This window comes from Aquarana catesbeiana, linkage group LG12 (assembly GCF_042186555.1).
Source record: "Aquarana catesbeiana isolate 2022-GZ linkage group LG12, ASM4218655v1, whole genome shotgun sequence".
Classification (NCBI taxonomy): domain Eukaryota; kingdom Metazoa; phylum Chordata; class Amphibia; order Anura; family Ranidae; genus Aquarana; species Aquarana catesbeiana.
In genome coordinates this window covers 24,539,340-24,559,130 of record NC_133335.1, presented here as the reverse complement: position 1 = coordinate 24,559,130, position 19,791 = coordinate 24,539,340, and positions in this window count along the sequence as shown.

The following is a 19,791-nucleotide window of genomic DNA, read 5'->3' as shown; positions in this document are numbered from 1 at the left end:
CACTGAGCTCCCAGTCTCTCACTAGACCTCCAGATCCAATCGCCACTGAATCTCCTGAGCTCTTCCACAGCTAGCATGTTGTGTACTCCTCAAGCGTCTCCCCCGCTATCCTGCTGGGTCCCTGGCTTGGTACCCGATGCTCCTCAAGCGTCACCCCTGCTGTCCTGTTGGGTCCCTGGCTTGGCACCTGCTGAAGCTTTCCCCCATCTTCACCGTCCCTGGCTGGTGAGAAGACTGCTCTGGTACTGGCTCCAGCTTACTCACTGTAGTCTCCGGTAACAGGGTGGATGGTCCCTTAGTGGCGACAGGTTCCCCTCTACCTTTGACCACAACTGGTTCCCCGTTCGGCTGAATCTTCACAACACGGTTGGACTCCAATCCCACAGTCCCAACCCTGCGCTGCTTCTCTTGCTCCTGGATAGGCCTCAGACAGCCTAGCAGCCAGGTGTCCCTGGGCTAGGCCTCAGGCTTCTGGCCTAGCAGCCTGGGGCGACATAACACACGTCCACCCGGACAGCTGTCCAGGTGGCACAGAACTCCGATCACCTAACTCCACTCAAATAAAGAGGTTCTCCCAGCAGGCCAAGGGACCAATGAAACCCCTGACAATTGGCTGAGACCAGTGGCGTCGGGAGGGGGGCTGGGCTGGAGCCCCAAATGGGTCCCCAAAAAGCCCTGAGTCTCAGCCATTTATAAAACAATTATTAGCCCCGAGTCACCCGAAAGAGTGCGGCGCCACACTGCGCATGAGCAGGGATCGATCCGAGCAGCGGGCACAAAGTCCGGTCACGTGGGCGGCGGCGCCTAACTCCCAAGTCTATTGGACGTCACACGGTCCCACCCGCAATCCCGGCATTGGACCAGTGAGACGTCCATTAATAGGCGCTTCCGGGTCCAGGAGGCGGCGCCTCCTGGACCCGGCAGCGCCTATGATGAACATCACACAGGTCCAATGAATGCCAGGACCGCTGGATGTGTGACGTCCATCATAAGCGATGCAAGCTACAAAAGGCGGGAATTACAATGCGCCCGCTGCACTGCGTCACTGTGAGAAGATCCGCTCGGTCGGGCGGGCGGGCGGCTCGGCTCTCCTGTCCATCCTCCTCTCCTCTCCTGCCCTGTAATGGACACGGCTCTCCTGTCCTGTCCTCCTCTCCTGCCCTCCTGTCCTGTATCCTGTCATGGCTTTGGCTGCGGCTGCCTGGAGTGTCTGCTCAGCAGGCCCTGCTGTCTACTCTACTGTGATGGGCGCGCAGCCGCACACTACGGCTGAGCTACAGGAGTAGGACAAGTGTGGGTCAGTGTATGTCAGGTAGGTTAGTGTGTGTCAGGTAGATTAGAGTTTGTCAGGTAGGTCAGTGTGGGTCAGTGTATGTCAGGTAGGTCAGTGTAGGTCAGTGTATGTCAGGTAGGTCAATGCGTGTCAGGTAGGTCAGTGCGCGTCAGGTAGCTAACACCCCCCCAGTGCCAGACTCGGACTGAAGCCCCTGGTCTTTTTGCCACCTAGCAACGCCCCTGGCTGAGACCCCATCCATCCATAGTCTGAACTTGCGACACCCTTGTCAATCTAATGCCACCAGCAAGCGCCACCTAGTGACAGAAGAGAAAAGGTACAGCAGTCCAGAGTTAGGAATCAGTGGATCTTCTAACAATCAGCCAGGATGATTAATACCTGACAAACTAAATTTATTAGCAACCCTGCCTAAAAACCAGGGTGCTACATGTAAGGGGGCAATTCTTCCCAATGACCACAAATGTAGGGAGCATTCTTCCCACTGACCATCACATCATGTAGGGTTTCTCAACCAGAGTTCCATGGATCCCTAGGGTTCCTCCAGAGGTTGCTAGGGGCTCCTTGAGCAATCAGCAATTTTCTGCCTCTCAGATAAGTTTCCACTGACACCATTGATCTTTTTAGCTATCTGACCAATGACCACAAGTATGAGGTCTATTCTTCCCACTGACCATCACACTAATATATCATGAGTTGTAGATATAGGAATTTTTAGCAGGAGTTCCCTGAGATGGGAAAGTTATTTCAAGGGTTTTCTCTGTGTTGAAAAGGTTGAGAAAGGCTTCTCTATACTGTACTTAAGTAAAAATACATTGGATTCAGCTGTCTTATTGGAGAGTTAAAGCCCAACTCTGGGCAACTAACAAACGATCCCTTGCAGTGGGACTGTGCCTGAATTAGAAGAGTCCATTTCTAATTTTAGTGGGGAAGAAACAAAAGAAGATTTACATAACCTTATCCTCCGCTTCTTCCCACAGCTAGACCAGTCCCCACAACGTCTGCACCCCCGACGCTCTAGCGTCCTGACATCCTCAAGACCAATTCAGGGTTCAGAGCCCTGCATTGGAGGTGATGATGCTGAGGAACACTTAACCACTGGGGAGCTCCATCTGCCAGGGGAGCAGAGGATCAGATAAGTAAAAGAATTCCGCCAGGGATCCGCCAGATCCCTGCGGCCCTCCCGCTGTTGCGGAACTACATGTCCCATGAGGCATGAGGAATAATCTCTCTGTTTCTCATCCCTGCAAAGCAGGAATGATAAACTTAGAGCTCTATTAGTAAAAGCAGCACACATTACACATTGTTAGGCACACATTTAACCCCTTGATCGCCCCTAAATGTTAACCCCTTCCCACCCAGTGTCGTTCATACAGGGACAGTGTGTAGTATCATTTATCATTGCATTAGTGTCACTGGTGATGTCAGTGTCAGTTAGTGTTGGATTGGCCGCCGCACTATCGCAGTCCCACTATAAGTCGCTGATCACCACCATTACTAGTATTAAAAAAATAAATAAATAAAAATTCCAGCAGATATACCATCGTTTGTAGACACTATAACTTTCACACAAACCAATCAATATACACATTGGGATTTTTTTTTTTTTTTACCAAAGACATGTAACACTTTGTTCAAAAGTTTTGAAGAAATTAGATTTTTTTTTTTTTTAATGAATATGTTTTATAAAAGAATGTAAAAAAATATAGGTTTGTTTTCATAGTTTTTTCTTTTCATTTATAAAATAATAATAATAAAAAAAAACCTAGTGGTGATCAACTACCACCAAAAGAAAGCTCTAGTTGCATGAAAACAATGATAAAAATTTCATTTGGGTTTCCCCCTTCCCAGACAGCGTTATTAGTACAGTGACAGTGTATAGTATTATCACTGATCACTGTATTAGTGTCACTGGTGATGTCAGTGTCAGTTAGTGTTGGATTTCCCGCCGCACTATCGCAGTCCCACTATAAGTCGCAGATCACCGCCATTACTAGTATTAAAAAATAAAAATTCCAGGAGATATACCATCGTTTGTAGACACTATAACTTTCGCACAAACCAATCAATATACATATTGGGATTTTTTTTTTTTTTACCAAAGACATGTAGCATATTACACTTTGTTCAAAAGTTTTGAAGAAATTAGATTTTTTTATTTTTTTTTTAATGAATATGTTTTATAAAAGAATGTAAAAAAATATAGGTTTGTTTTCATAGTTTTTTCTTTTCATTTATAAAATAATAATAAAAAAAAAACTAGTGGTGATCAACTACCACCAAAAGAAAGCTCTAGTTGCATGAAAACAATGATATACATTTCATTTGGGCTTCCCCCTTCACAGACAGCGTTATTAATACAGTGACAGTGTATAGTATTCTCACTGATCACTGTATTAGTGTCACTGGTGATGTCAGTGGCAGTCAGTCCCTCCCCCCTGAGTCAGTTAGTGTCAGATTTCCCACTGCATGGCAGTCCCATTATAAGCCGCTGATTACCGCCATTAGTAGTATTAAAAAAAAAAAATATCCAGTACACATACCATAGTTTGTAGACACTATAAAATTCATGCAAACCAATCAATATACACTTATTGTTTTTTTTTTTTTTTTTTTATCAAAGACATGTAGCAGAATAGGGATGAGCCGAACACCCCCCTGTTCGGTTCGCACCAGAACATGCGAACAGGAAAAAAGTTCGTTCGAACATGCGAACACCGTTAAAGTCTATGGGACACGAACATGAATAATCAAAAGTGCTAATTTTCAAGGCTTATATGCAAGTTATTGTCATAAAAAGTGTTTGGGGACCTGGGTCCTGCCCCAGGGGACATGGATCAATGCAAAAAAAAGTTTTAAAAACGGCCGTTTTTTCAGGAGCAGTGATTTTAATAATGCTTAAAGTCAAACAATAAAAGTGTAATATCCCTTTAAATTTCGTACCTGGGGGGTGTCTATAGTGTGCCTGTAAAGGGGCGCATGTTTCCTGTGTTTAGAACAGTCTGACAGCAAAATGACATTTTGAAGTAAAAAACTCATTTAAAACTACCCGCGGCTATAGCATTGCCGACAATACACATAGAAGTTCATTGATAAAAACGGCATGGGAATTCCCCAAAGGGGAACCCCGAACCAAAATTAAAAAAAAAAAATGACGTGGGGGTCCCCCTAAATTCCATACCAGGCCCTTCAGGTCTGGTATGGATATTAAGGGGAACCCCGGCCAAAATTTAAAAAAAAAAATGACGTGGGGTTCCCCCTAAATTCCATACCAGACCCTTCAGGTCTGGTATGGATTTTAAGGGGAACCCCGCGCCAAAAAAAAAAAAAAAAAACGGCGTGGGGTCCCCCCAAAAATCCATACCAGACCCTTATCCGAGCACGCAACCTGGCAGGCCGCAGGAAAAGAGGGGGGGACGAGAGTGCGGCCCCCCCTCCCTCCTGAACCGTACCAGGCCACATGCCCTCAACATTGGGAGGGTGCTTTGGGGTAGCCCCCCAAAACACCTTGTCCCCATGTTGATGAGGACAAGGGCCTCATCCCCACAACCCTGGCCGGTGGTTGTGGGGGTCTGCGGGCGGGGGGCTTATCGGAATCTGGAAGCCCCCTTTAACAAGGTGACCCCCAGATCCCGGCCCCCCCCCCTGTGTGAAATGGTAAGGGGGTACATAAGTACCCCTACCATTTCACGAAAAAAGTGTCAAAAATGTTAAAAATGACAAGAGACAGTTTTTGACAATTCCTTTATTTAAATGCTTCTTCTTTCTTCTATCTTCCTTCATCTTCTGGTTCTTCTGGCTCTTCTGGTTCTTCTGGTTCTTCCTCCGGCGTTCTCGTCCAGCATCTCCTCCGTGGCGTCTTCTGTCTTCTTCTCCTCGGGCCGCTCCGCACCCATGGCATGGGGGGGAGGCTCCCGCTCTTCTCTTCTTCTTTTCTTCTTTTCTTCTTCATTTTCTTCTCCGGGCCGCTCCGCAATCAATGCTGGCATGGAGGGAGGCTCCCGCTGTGTGACGGCGCTCCTCGTCTGACAGTTCTTAAATAACGGGGGGGCGGGGCCACCCGGTGACCCCGCCCCCCTCTGACGCACGGTGACTTGACGGGACTTCCCTGTGACGTCACGGGGAATGCCACAGGGAAGTCCCGTCAAGTCACCGTGCGTCAGAGGGGGGCGGGGTCACCGGGTGGCCCCGCCCCCCCCGTTATTTAAGAACTGTCAGACGAGGAGCGCCGTCACACAGCGGGAGCCTCCCTCCATGCCAGCATGGATTGCGGAGCGGCCCGGAGAAGAAAATGAAGAAGAAGAGAAGAAGAGAAGAAAAGAAGAAAAGAAGAGAAAAGAAGAAGAGAAGAAGAGAAGAGCGGGAGCCTCCCCCCCATGCCATGGGTGCGGAGCGGCCCGAGGAGAAGAAGACAGAAGACGCCGCGGAGGAGATGCTGGACGAGAACGCCGGAGGAAGAACCAGAAGAACCAGAAGAGCCAGAAGAACCAGAAGATGAAGGAAGATAGAAGAAAGAAGAAGCATTTAAATAAAGGAATTGTCAAAAACTGTCTCTTGTCATTTTTAACATTTTTGACACTTTTTTTGTGAAATGGTAGGGGTACTTATGTACCCCCTTACCATTTCACACAGGGGGGAGCCGGGATCTGGGGGTCACCTTGTTAAAGGGGGCTTCCAGATTCCGATAAGCCCCCCGCCCGCAGACCCCCACAACCACCGGCCAGGGTTGTGGGGATGAGGCCCTTGTCCTCATCAACATGGGGACAAGGTGTTTTGGGGGGCTACCCCAAAGCACCCTCCCAATGTTGAGGGCATGTGGCCTGGTACGGTTCAGGAGGGAGGGGGGGCCGCACTCTTGTCCCCCCCTCTTTTCCTGCGGCCTGCCAGGTTGCGTGCTCGGATAAGGGTCTGGTATGGATTTTTGGGGGGACCCCACGCCGTTTTTTTTTTTTTTTTTGGCGCGGGGTTCCCCTTAAAATCCATACCAGACCTGAAGGGTCTGGTATGGAATTTAGGGGGAACCCCACGTCATTTTTTTTTTTAAATTTTGGCCGGGGTTCCCCTTAATATCCATACCAGACCCGAAGGGCCTGGTATGGAATTTAGGGGGACCCCCACGTCATTTTTTTTTTTTAATTTTGGTTCGGGGTTCCCCTTTGGGGAATTCCCATGCCGTTTTTATCAATGAACTTCTATGTGTATTGTCGGCAATGCAATAGCCGCGGGTAGTTTTAAATGAGTTTTTTCCTTCAAAATGTCATTTTGCTGTCAGACTGTTCTAAACACAGGAAACATGCGCCCCTTTACAGGCACACTATAGACACCCCCCAGGTACGAAATTTAAAGGGATATTACACTTTTATTGATTGACTTTAAGTATTATTAAAATCACTGCTCCTGAAAAAACGGCCGTTTTTAAAACTTTTTTTTGCATTGATCCATGTCCCCTGGGGCAGGACCCGGGTCCCCAAACACTTTTTATGACAATAACTTGCATATTAGCCTTTAAAATTAGCACTTTTGATTTCTCCCATAGACTTTTAAAGGGTGTTCCGCGGCATTCGAATTTGCCGCGAACACCCCAAATTGTTCGCTGTTCGGTGAACTTGCGAACAGCCAATGTTCGAGTCGAACATGAGTTCGACTCGAACTCGAAGCTCATCCCTATAGCAGAATACATTTTGGCCAAAGTTTATGAAAAAATTCCATTTTTTTTTCAATATTTTTTATTGGGTGTCTTTTATAGCAGAAAGTAAAAAAAAATTTTTTCAAAATTTCCGGTCTTTTGTTGTTTATATAGCAAAAAAATAAAAAAAAAACCCGTGGTGTTCAAATACCGCCAAAAGAAAGCTCTATTTGTGTGAATAAAATGATATAAATTTCTATTGGGTACAATGTTGCATGACCGCGCAATTGCCAGTTAAAGTAGTGCAGTGCTAAATAGCAAAAATGGCCCAGTCACGAAGGGGGTAAAATATTCTGAAGCTGAAGTGGTTAATTATCAATGCTCATTGGACAAAACCATTGCCGTATCTGATATCTCTGTCCAGGATTCACCCGTTTTTTGATCATTTCCATCCCTTACACCCCCCCGCAGGGGTCCCAAATTGCTTTTGTTATACAAACACAGAAAAGAGTGCTGTATATGGTCACCTTAAGTGTGTCCCTGGAGATCCTTTGTGTGAGAAGGGAAGAATTTTGGAGATAATGGACTACTTGAAGAGCCATTGTCTGACCACCTGGGGTCTTCAAGCCCCATCTCTAAGAATCAGGAGAATTTGGGTGGTCACAGGTTCCTCTCTTATCATCCTCTCCCAGTCTCCACCCTCCCCTCGTTTTTTGACTGTCTAAGCATCTGTATGCAAATCCAGCAGTTTAAAGAAGAATGTAGGTAGGAACACACGAGGAGCGAGCTGGAGATGGTTTTTATGGAGACCTCTAGGACCGCACTTGGTGTGGAGGTCAGAGATCAATGGAAGTTGACACATTGGCAGCAACAATACAGACCTTTCCCAATTGTACCATAGCAACAAATCCTCAGCATCACTTACAAGCCAGGGGAAGCTTCTAAAGGCTGACCTGTTATATTTGTACAGTATCTCACAAAAGTGAGTACACCCCCCACATTTTTGTAAATATTTTCTTCTATCTTTTCATGTGACAACACTGAAGAAATGACACTTTGCTACAATGTAAAGTAGTGAGTGTACAGCTTGTATAACAGTGTAAATTTGCTGTCCCCTCAAAATAACTCAACACACAGCCATTAATGTCTAAACCGCTGGCAACAAAAGTGAGTACACCCCTAAGTGAAAATGTCCAAATTGGGCCCAATTAGCCATTTTCCCTCCCCGGTGTCATGTGACTCGTTAATGTTACAAGGTCTCCGGTGTGAATGGCGGTACAGGTGTGTTTAATTTGGTGTTATCGCTCTCACTCTCTCATACTGGTCACTGGAAGTTCAATATGGCACCTCCTGGCAAAGAACTCTCTGAGGATTTGAAAAAAAGAATTGTTGCTCTACATAAAGATGGCCTAGGCTATAAGAAGATTGCCAAGACCCTGAAACTGAGCTGCAGCATGGTGGCCAAGACCATACAGTGGTATAACAGGACAGGTTCCACTCAGAACAGGCCTCGCCATGGTCGACCAAAGAAGTTGAGTGCACGTGCTCAGCATCATATCCAGAGGTTGTCTTTGGGAAATAGACATATAAGTGCTGCCAGCATTGTTGCAGAGGTTGAAGGGGTGGGGAGGTCAGCCTGTCAGTGCTCAGACCATACGCCGCACACTGCATCAAATTGGTCTGCATGGCTGTCGTCCCAGAAGGAAGCCTCTTCTAAAGATGATGCACAAAAAAGTCCCCAAACAGTTTGCTGAAGACAAGCAGACTAAGGACATGGATTACTGGAACCATGTCCTGTGGTCTGATGATGAGGCCAAGATAAACTTATTTGGTTCAGATGGTGTCAAGCGTGTGTGGTGGCAACCAGGTGAGGAGTACAAAGACAAGTGTGTCTTGTCTACAGTCAAGCATGGTGGTGGGAGTGTCATGGTCTGGGGCTGCATGAGTGCTGCCGGCACTGGGGAGCTACAGTTCATTGAGGGAACCATGAATGCCAACATGTACTGTGATATACTGAAGCAGAGCATGATCCCCTCCCTTCAGAGACTGGGCCGCAGGGCAGTATTCCAACATGATAATGACCCCAAACACACCTCCAAGATGACCACTGCCTTGCTAAAGAAGCTGAGGGTAAAGGCGATGGACTGGCCAAGCATGTCTCCAGACCTAAACCCTATTGAGCATCTGTGGGACATCCTCAAATAGAAGGTGAAGGAGCGCAAGGTCTCTAATATCCACCAGCTCTGTGATGTCATCATGGAGGAGTGGAAGAGGACTCCAGTGGCAACCTGTGAAGCTCTGGTGACCTCCATGCCCAAGAGGGTTAAGGCAGTGCTGGAAAATAATGGCGGCCATACAAGATATTGACACTTTGGGTCCAATTTGGACATTTTCACTTAGGGGTGTACTCACTTTTGTTGCCAGCGGTTTAGACATTAATGGCTGTGTGTTGAGTTATTTTGAGGGGACAGCAAATTTACACTGTTATACAAGCTGTACACTCACTACTTTACATTGTAGCAAAGTGTCATTTCTTCAGTGTTGTCACATGAAAAGATAGAATAAAATATTTACAGAAATGTGAGGGGTGTACTCACTTTTGTGAGACATTGTATGTTTCTATCTGCCCCATTGCACCTAAAAAATAAGGTAAAATTTACAGGCAGCATAAAAAAAATAAAGTGAGTTTAGACATACTAATTAAATTGCCTTTGCATGTTTTTTTTCTAAATTTTACTTTAGACCAAGTGTCATCATCATGCTTCTCTACGCAATGCAAGCAGATCATGGGTGGTGGGAGGAGCTGGCAGGACGCTGTACATAGTTTAGTACTTGCCTTGTGGGCTGGCCCTTGGGAGGAGTTATGCAAATATCACAATGGCCTGAAGAGTGGGTGTCAGTCTGGAGGTGTGGGTGATCCTAGGCTGTATATACATGCAGACCACCCCTAGATAATGCCTACACGTGATGATGAGCCACCATGATGGAAAGAACTGAAATCCAATAAATGAAAAGGGCAAGTCGGGGAGAGTAAGGCTGGGGATGAAAGTGGTAGATGATGCTGGATGTCCTCCAGCCCAGGAAATGAGGCAGGCTGCATCTTATTTGCTGCAGCTTTTAGTGCACATTGTGAGAAGCTCACAGTGTGCAGTGAACTCAGAGTAAGCCATTTCAGTACAGGAGAGGAGCCGGTACAGCTGTGCAAGACTGGAGGGAAGGCCGGAGTTCAGATTTAAGAGGTGATGTTATTATTCACCACCTAAGGCCCCACCCACAGTATATAAATATATACCCCCCCCGCTGTGCCGGGTCATGTACTGTACATGTACGTGATCCGGGATTTCTGGGTATAGGGCGCTGGCATTCGCTACAGCACAAGTTGGTCAGCAGGTCCCGGCGAATGATTTATGACAGGGACCTGCTGATCAGCTTAGTGAATGACATAACAGATCCCTGTGTTTACTAACAACACAGGGCTCCATACAGAGAGAAGCGATGTGTCTGTTTATTTCTTCCTGCAAAGTGTCATTAGTACAGTGACAGTGTATAATATTAGCACTGATCACTGTATTAGTGTCACTGATGATGTCAGTGTCAGTTAGTCAGTTCCCTCCAGCGCCAGTTAGTGTCACATTGCTCACCGCACTAACGCAGACACATTATAGGTCGCTGATCATTGCCATTACTAGTATAAAATAAGAAATAAATAAAAAACCAATATACAGTATATCCCATAGAATGTAGACGCTATAACTTTCACACAAACCAATCAATACACACGTATTGGGATTTTTTTTTACCAAAGACATGTAGCAAAATACACTTTGCTCCAAACTTATGAAGAAATTTGATTTATATATAAATATATATATATCTATATACATATATATAGATATCTATATATATATATATATATATATATATATATATATAGATATCTATATATATAATATTTTTTATTGGATATGTTTTATAACAGAAAGTAGAAAATATAGAGTTTTTCATAAATGTTCAGTTTTTTATTTATATAATAAAAAAAAAAAAAACAGTAGTGATTAACCACATAAGGACCGAATGGATTTACCCCCTTAATGACCAGGCCATTTTTTTTGCGATACGGCACTGCGTCACTTTAACTGACAATTGCGCGGTCGTGCGACGCTGTATCCAAACAAAATTGATGTCCTTTTTATTCCCACAAATAGAGCTTTCTTTTGGTGGTATTTGATCACCTCTGCATTTTTTTTTTTTTGCGCTATAATAATTAAAAAAAAAAAAAAACGACAATTTTGAAAAAAAAAATTTTTTTACTTTTTGTTATAATACATATCCAATAAAAAAAATGTAAAATCGCAATAAGCGTATATTGATTGGTTTGTGCAAAAGTTATAGCGTCTACAAAATAGGGGATATATTTATGGCATTTTTATTATTATTTTTTTCTACTAGTTATGGCGGTGATCTGCGATATTTAGCGGGACTGCGACATTGCGGCAGACAGATCGGACACCTTTGACACTTTTCTGGGACCAGTGACATTATTACAGTGATCAGAGCTAAAAATAGCCACTGATTACTGTATAAATGACACTGGCAGGGAAGGGGTTAACACTAGGGGGCGATCAAGGGGTTAAGTGTGTCTAGGGAGGTGTTTCTAACTGTGGTGGGGGGGGGGGGGACTGACTGGAGAAGGAGAGATCGCTGTTCCTGATCACTAGGAACAGACAATCTCTCTCTACTCCAGACAGAACGCCCCCTCTCTCCCATGATTGGCTAACTGACTTTGATTGACAGCCGTGGGAGCCACTGGCGCAACTGCTGTGTCTCAGCCAATCAGGAGGAGAGTCCCGGATGGCTAAGACACTCGTGGACATCGCTGGAAAGAGATGGGTTCAGGTAAATATTAGGGGGACTGATACACACAGAAGGTTTTTTTTATCTTAATGCATAGAATGCATTAAGATAAAGAAACCTTCTGCCTTTACAATTCCTATAAATTCCACCAAAAGAAAGCTCTATTTGTGTTAAAAGTAACGCAGTGCCGAATAGCAAAAAATGCCATGGTCATGAAGGGGGTACAACCTTCCTGAGCTTAAAGTGTTACTAAACCCACAACAGTAAAATCAGTCTGTATATATGTAGCACCCTGGAGTTTAGGCAGGGAGCTCCTCACAAATGTACTTGCCAGGAGTAGTTATCCTGGTTGATTGTTAGAGATCCATTGATTTCTCCCTAAGTTTGGCCTTGTTGCACTTTTCTCTTCTACCACTAGGTGGTTGGGTACTTGATGGTACTAGATATGAGAAGGTCAACTCAAGGTCAGGTTATGGGTATATGGGGTATCTCAGCCAATGGGCAGGGGTTTTCTTAAATCCCTTGGCCTGCTGGGAGAACCTATATATTTGGGTGGAGTCAGGTGATCGGGGGTTCTGTGCCACCTGGACGGCTGTCTGGGTGGATGTGTGTCATATTGCCCGGGCTGCTAGGCCAGAGATTGGGTCTATCCCGGGCACATCTGGCTGCTAGGCTGTGTGAGGGCCTATCCAGAAGCAGGAGAGCAGCGCAGTCCAACCAGAAGTGACGGTTCTGCCGGCTGGAGAACCTGTCGTGGTCGGAGGTAGAAGGGAAGCTGTCACCACGAAGGGACCATCCGCCTTATTTCCAGGGACCACAGTGAGTAGCTGAAGCAAGTACTGGAGCAGAATTCTCACCAACCGGAGACGGTGAAGAATCAGGAAACTTCAGTGGGTAACAAGCCAGGGACCCAACCTGCGGAGGTGACACTTGCAGAGCAGCCTTGTGTGTCAAGCCGGGGACCGAGCAGGCCAGTGGGGTGAATCTTGAGCGGTATCTTGAGTGCCAAGCTAGGGACCCAGCAGAGAGGCAGGAGTGGCGCTTGTGGAAGATACTACAGTGAAGATTGGAGGAGCTCAAGGGATTCAGTGGCAGTGAATCAGTGGGTCTAGTGAGAGATCGGGAGCTCATTGGACTGAACAACTACAAGAAGTGATTGTAGTGGAAGTGAAGAGGAATCGTTAAGCTTTGTGTTAGGAACTGTTAAAGACTGTTGCCATAGGAGACAGCATTCCTGCACAGGCAGATGTGGCGTCTCGCTGGATGCCTTTCCCTGCATGGCTGTCCTTCTATTGAAGTCTCGGAGTCTGCCAGTTAATCTTGCAACTGCCTAAGGGTGTCACAGTTTGGTGTGTTTGGTGTGTTATTTTTTCGGGAGAGTGCATGTGATCAGCACAGAGCCAATCAGCACTGTCCAGAGGGTCAGGGATCCTACAGCCTCATAGGACAGCTCAGTACAGTATGGAAACTCCTCCTGCAAGCTTTAACTAGTGCTCTGCTGGACACTGATAGAAGTCACAAGACTGCTATACACTGCTGATGAAAAAAGGTATTTAGCAGTTTATATTTATGCATTTCAATGTTCTGTGTACTGTGGGAGACCAGATATAATGAATGCAGGGTCCTGGGGAGACCAGATATAGTGAATGCAGGGTCCTGGGGGGACCAGATATAGTGAATGCAGGCTCCTGGGGAGACCAGATATAGTGAATGCAGGCTCCTGGGGAGACCAGATATAGTGAATGCAGGGTCCTGGGGAGACCAGATATAGTGAATGCAGGGTCCTGGGGGGACCAGATATAGTGAATGCAGGCTCCTGGGGAGACCAGATATAGTGAATGCAGGGTCCTGGGGAGACCAGATATAGTGAATGCAGGGTCCTGGGGGGACCAGATATAGTGAATGCAGGCTCCTGGGGAGACCAGATATAGTGAATGCAGGCTCCTGGGGAGACCAGATATAGTGAATGCAGGCTCCTGGGGAGACCAGATATAGTGAATGCAGGCTCCTGGGGAGACCAGATATAGTGAATGCAGGCTCCTGGGGAGACCAGATATAGTGAATGCAGGGTCCTGAGGAGACCAGATATAGTGAATGCAGGGTCCTGAGGAGACCAGATATAGTGAATGCAGAGTCCTGGGGAGACCAGATATAGTGAATGCAGGGTCCTGAGGAGACCAGATATAGTGAATGCAGGGTCCTGAGGAGACCAGATATAGTGAATGCAGAGTCCTGGGGAGACCAGATATAGTGAATGCAGGGTCCTGAGGAGACCAGATATAGTGAATGCAGAGTCCTGGGGAGACCAGATATAGTGAATGCAGGGACCTGGGGAGACCAGATATAGTGAATGCAGGGTCCTGGGGAGACCAGATATAGTGAATTCAGGGTCATGGGGAGACCAGATATAGTGAATGCAGGCTCCTGGGGAGACCAGATATAGTGAATGCAGGGTCATGGGGAGACCAGATATAGTGAATGCAGGGTCCTGGGTTTAGTAACACTTTAAGTGGTCAACTCTGCAGCCATTGCAGTACCTGTTGTAACCCGCGGTAACTGTTGAAATTCTGGAACCGCGGATTGCACCTCATGGTTGCGCTGTAGGTAACTGCAGAACACACAGCAATGACCAAAACATTTCCTGCTGGGCACAATGCCGGTTTCCACAGTCTCAGCAGGCCTAACGGGATGAAATGGATCACTTTTATTTATTCTGCTCATTTATATCACCGTGACACTTCCGCAGCACCTTGCAGAGAACGCTCAGCCATTCCCGTCAGTTCCTGCCAATAAGGAGCGCACAATAATGTCTCCACCGCGGCTTTTCATTCACATGCAATACAACAACTTTGTCCGGAAGTCAACTGACCAAGCAGAAGGTTACAAGATTACAGCCAGCTTCACCCACAACTGGCACTGAACTGGCAGATTTCATTCTTTGGTGGGCACCTGTGGGTTGGAGGTGTCACTTTCTAGGAGCTGGGCTCCACACTTAGGCTCTTTTCACACTGGAGCGTTTTTCAGGTTCATTAGCGTTAAAAAAAGCGCCTGAAAGAAGCCTCATCTGCAATCCCAATGTGAAAGCCCGAGCCATTTCACACTGCCAGGGCCCGAAAAACGCTGGTAAAGCGCCGCTTAAGACCCTTTTCATACTGGGGCATTTTTCAGGCGCTGGCAGTGTGAAAGGGCTCGGGCCATCGGTGCACCCAGCCCGGTAGCAAAAACAGGAAAGCGCTGCAAAGAAGCTGCTTGCAGGACTTTTTTTTGACGCCCTGCCAGCGCAGCGCCCCAGTGTGAAAGCACTCCAGCTTTCACATTGGGATTGCAGATGAGGCTTCTTTCAGGCTCTTTACAGGCATTTTTTTTAACGCTAAAGCGCCTGAAAAATGCCCCAGTGTGAAAAGGGGTCTTATTTGGCAATTTCAGCTTCTGAAGACCTATGGGTGCTCTGGATCTCTATTTGGCTTTGCACTATTTCTGGCAGGCAGTTAAAGAGGACTGGGAGATCTGGTATAGAATAGAAAAAATATCCCCTGCAGCTAGGTTGTGCCCAGGGTTGCCAACCGCCAGTAAATTTACTGACAGTTTGTAAAAATCAGCGATTTTTTTCTTGACAACTGCCAGTAAATATCAGGGGCTGATAATTTCATGTTGTGTTGACTTTGTAAGTGTAGATCAAGAAAATGACTTTGTTATAGGTATTGTCAGTGTTTCCATATCATATTTACACTGTTCAAATATTCACCGTGTTAGTTTTCAATAGGAGTTCTGTCATTTCTCAGGTTGGCAGTAAAAAAAAAAAGGTGCTCCGCCAGTAAATTTTCCATGTTTTGTCAGTAAAAAATGCTGCGGGGGGTTTGACAACCCTGGTTGTGCCTGCATTGCAAGGGTTAATTGCTTATTTATGTCTATAGGGTAGAAGGAGATATACTTATCCAATCCCACAGCCCCATTGCAAGGGATAAGTCCTTATCTGCCCAGAGTTGGGATTTAAAACTGAACTCCATAAATTGAGCCACTTTGTTACAGGTGCTACTTCCTGGACTTATCTCTTAGTAGCACCCACCTACCCTGTTTCCCCGAAAATAAGACCTAGCGTGATTGTCAGTGATGGCTGCAATATAAGCCCTACCCCCCAAATAAGCCCTACTCTGTTTCCCCGAAAATAAGCCCTACCCTGAAAAGAAGACCTACAAGGACTTTAACTAGGGCTTATTTGGGGGGTAGGGCTTATATTGCAGCCATCACTGACAATCACGCTAGGTCTTATTTTCGGGGAAACAGGGTAGGTAGCAGTGGTGACTGGTGCTCAATATTTTGTTGGGGGGGGACCAATGCCACCCCACAACCCCCCCCCGCCCCCCGCGGGAGACAGATGGTCCTGAGGCTGGGAGGAGAATCAGGAAGACAATAGCAAATATTCATTCGCTATTGTCACACAACTGGTTGGGCTTAGGGTGCAGTTCTCTGCACCCCAAGCCCACCCTTTTTTGAAGACAATTAGAGCCTCGGGCTCTAATAATGTGCTTAAAAAAAACCCCCAAAAACCCCCCATTTAAATCTATGCGTCCAGCGGATTAGGGGGCAGGCCAATGGTGACCCGTCCATTAGGGGCACATGGGCGTCACCCCCCTATGCGTATGGCCCCCTGATCTACATACAGGGCGCTGGATGCATGGATTCCAATGCGAGGTGGGTGTTTTTTTGAAGCACGTGATTAGAGCCAGAGGCTCTAATAGGCTTCAAAGAAGGGTGGGCTTGGGGCGCAGAGGGAGTTGGAATGGCTCCGTTAGGATTGGCTACGATGGCACGAGGTGACTGGGTGGAGCCTGAACTCTAGAAAAGGCTACGCAGATGCACGTCCCACTACTCTCAAGAGAAGTTTACGTCACAAGAGTTGATCACCCGACCCGCCCGTTGTGAGTTTCGTCACAGCGTTCTTGGCGGTTTTACCTTGCCAGCGATTGACATTACTTTATGGGCTATGCCCTCAAGTTTAATTCCAGGGTCAGTTTAATGCCTGTCTCGCACTGATGGTGGAGACAGGCCTCTTAGACTATCCATGTTTGGTTCTGGATGCTCATGGTATAACTTAAGCCTCAGCTTCTCAGCAGTGAAGCCCCACTCTCCAGATGAAAAAAAAAAATGCCATGAAAACTCCGGGGGATGTATGATAGGAAACCAGGAAGTAATTAAAGAAATTTAAAAAAAAAGTTTGAAACAAGTAAATGCAATATACAGTATCTCTCAAAAGTGAGTACACCCCTCACATTTTTGTAAATATTTTATTCTATTTTTTCATGTGACAACACTGAAGAAATGACACTTTGCTACAATGTAAAGTAGTGAGTGTACAGCTTGTATAACAGTGTAAATTTGCTGTCCCCTCAAAATAACTCAACACACAGCCTAAGTGAAAATGTCCAAATTGGGCCCAAAATGTCAATAATTTGTGTGGCCACCATTATTTTCCAGCACTGCCTTAACCCTCTTGGGCATGGAGATCACCAGAGCTTCACAGGTTACCACTGGAGTCCTCTTCCTCTCCTCCATGATGACATCACAGAGCTGGTGGATGTTAGAGACTTTGTGCTCCTCCACCTTCCATTTGAGGATGCCCCACAGATGCTCAATAGGGATTAGGTCTGGAGACATGCTTGGCCAGTCCATCACCTTTACCCTCAGCTTCTTTAGCAAGGCAGTGGTCATCTTGGAGGTGTGTTTGGGGTCATTATCATGTTGGAATACTGCCCTGTGGCCCAGTCTCCGAAGGGAGGGGATCATGCTCTGCTTCAGTATGTCACAGTACATGTTGACATTCATGGTTCCCTCAATGAACTGTAGCTCCCCAGTGCCGGCAACACTCATGCAGCCCCAGACCATGACACTCCCACCACCATGCTTGAGTGTAGGCAAGACACACTTGTCTTTGTACTCCTCACCTGGTTGCTGCCACACACATGTTTATCTTGGCCTCATCATCAGACCATAGGACATGGCTCCAGTAATCCATGTCCTTAGTCTGCTTGTCTTCAGCAAACTGTTTGCGGACTTTCTTGTGCATCATCTTTAGAAGAGGCTTCCTTCTGGGACAACATCCATGCAGACCAATTTGATGCAGTGTGCGGCGTATGGTCTGAGCACTGACAGGCTGACCACTCCACCCCTGCAACCTCTGCAGCAAAGCTGGCAGCACTCATATGTCTATTTCCCAAAGACAACCTCTGGATATGACGCTGATCACGTGCACTCAACTTCTTTGGTCGACGATGGTGAGGCCTGTTCTGAGTGGAACCTGTCCTGTTAAACCGCTGTATGGTCTTGGTCACCGTGCTGTAGCTCAGTTTCAGGGTCTTGGCAATCTTCTTATAGTCTAGGCCATCTTTATGTAGAGCAACAATTCTTTTTTTCAGATCCTCAGAGAGTTCTTTGCCATGAGGTGCCATGTTGAACTTCCAGTGACCAGTGTGAGAGAGTGAGAGTGATAACACCAAATTTACCACACCTGCTCCCCATTCACACCTGAGAACTTGTAACACTAACGAGTCACATGACACCGGGGAGGGAAAATGGCTAATTGGGCTAGGGTTGCCACATCATCCCTTTAATCCAGGACACACATGAATTACACAGGTTCTGTGGCTGATTAAGGTGGTAATTAAACTCACTTGGTGCCTTATCTGCTTTAAATCAGCCTCAGAACCTGTGTAATTCATGTGTGTCCTGGATCAAAGGGATGATGTGGCAACCTAAATTGGGCCCAATTTGGACATTTTTCACTTAGGGGTGTACTCACTTTTGTTGCCAGTGGTTTAGACATTAATGGCTGTGTGTTGAGTTATTTTGAGGGGACAGCAAATTTACACTGTTATACAAGCTGTACACTCACTACTTTATATCGTAACAAAGTGTCATTTCTTCAGTGTTGTTACATGAAAAGATAGAATAAAATATTTACAAAGATGTGAGGGGTGTACTTACTTTTGTGAGATACTGTAATTTCTTATCTAATTACTAATGAAGCAGCATAAGGATTACAAATAGTTCATGTTGATTGAGAGAGTTTAGTTCCGCTTTAATGACAGGTGCACTTAAAAAAAAAAGAATCCTCTAATCAGCTTTAGGAAATTCAGATGGTGAGCCATTGCTTCATTAATTAATTATATACCAATGGTCTCCTTTTTTTTTTTTTTTTTGCGATTTCTCAACTCTTGTTCTTCGGGTTCCCATCATCTCCCAAACTATTTTTCTGTCAAAGTGCGCTTTACATCGGCGGTACAGAGGAGGGAGCTACTCTCTCTTCACAAAACGCCGTCCTTTGTGCGTCCCACTAATGGACTTTCAGGGACGAAGTTATTATTTTTTTTTCCTAATGGCGTCTCAATCCTTTATCTCTTTTTTTTCCCCCTTGTCCTCGTTCCGCGTGTTTTTTTTTTTCTTTTTTATAACGCACACAAGAGCTGCAAAACAAAGGACGACGGAGCAAATTACAGCAATCACACTCAGCCCGGCTATTAGGAGCATCGGGGATCATGTTTTGCATAAAACTGGACATTTTCTTGAAACAATCAGCAATAATAATGAATCGGATCGAGCTTGGGGTGGGAAGATATTCACAGGTTGTCACTCCAGAGACCCCCCCCCCACACACTTCATCTTTCTCTTCGCAATAATGGGGGGGGTAACTATCATGATGACGATGCATACAGGAGCCCTGATTGCTCACGCCGTCCAAATACATACAGAGATGCTGGATAATAGCATGGTGGTCCGGGCCATTTAGCTGGCTGCAGCTCCTGGGATTAATGCAAGGGGCAATTTTTTTATTTATTTTTTTTAAGGGAAGGGTGAGAAGCCCCCGAGAAGGTCTGTCCCACAGTGCCATTCACAATCAGATCTGCACCTGCTCCTCTGCAGCCAGACACAAGGCCCAGCTCATTATATTGTATTCGTTTCAGGACAGAGTCACATCTACAGGACCGCACACTTAGGGCTGCCACCTTCTCTTCAAGCCAAACCC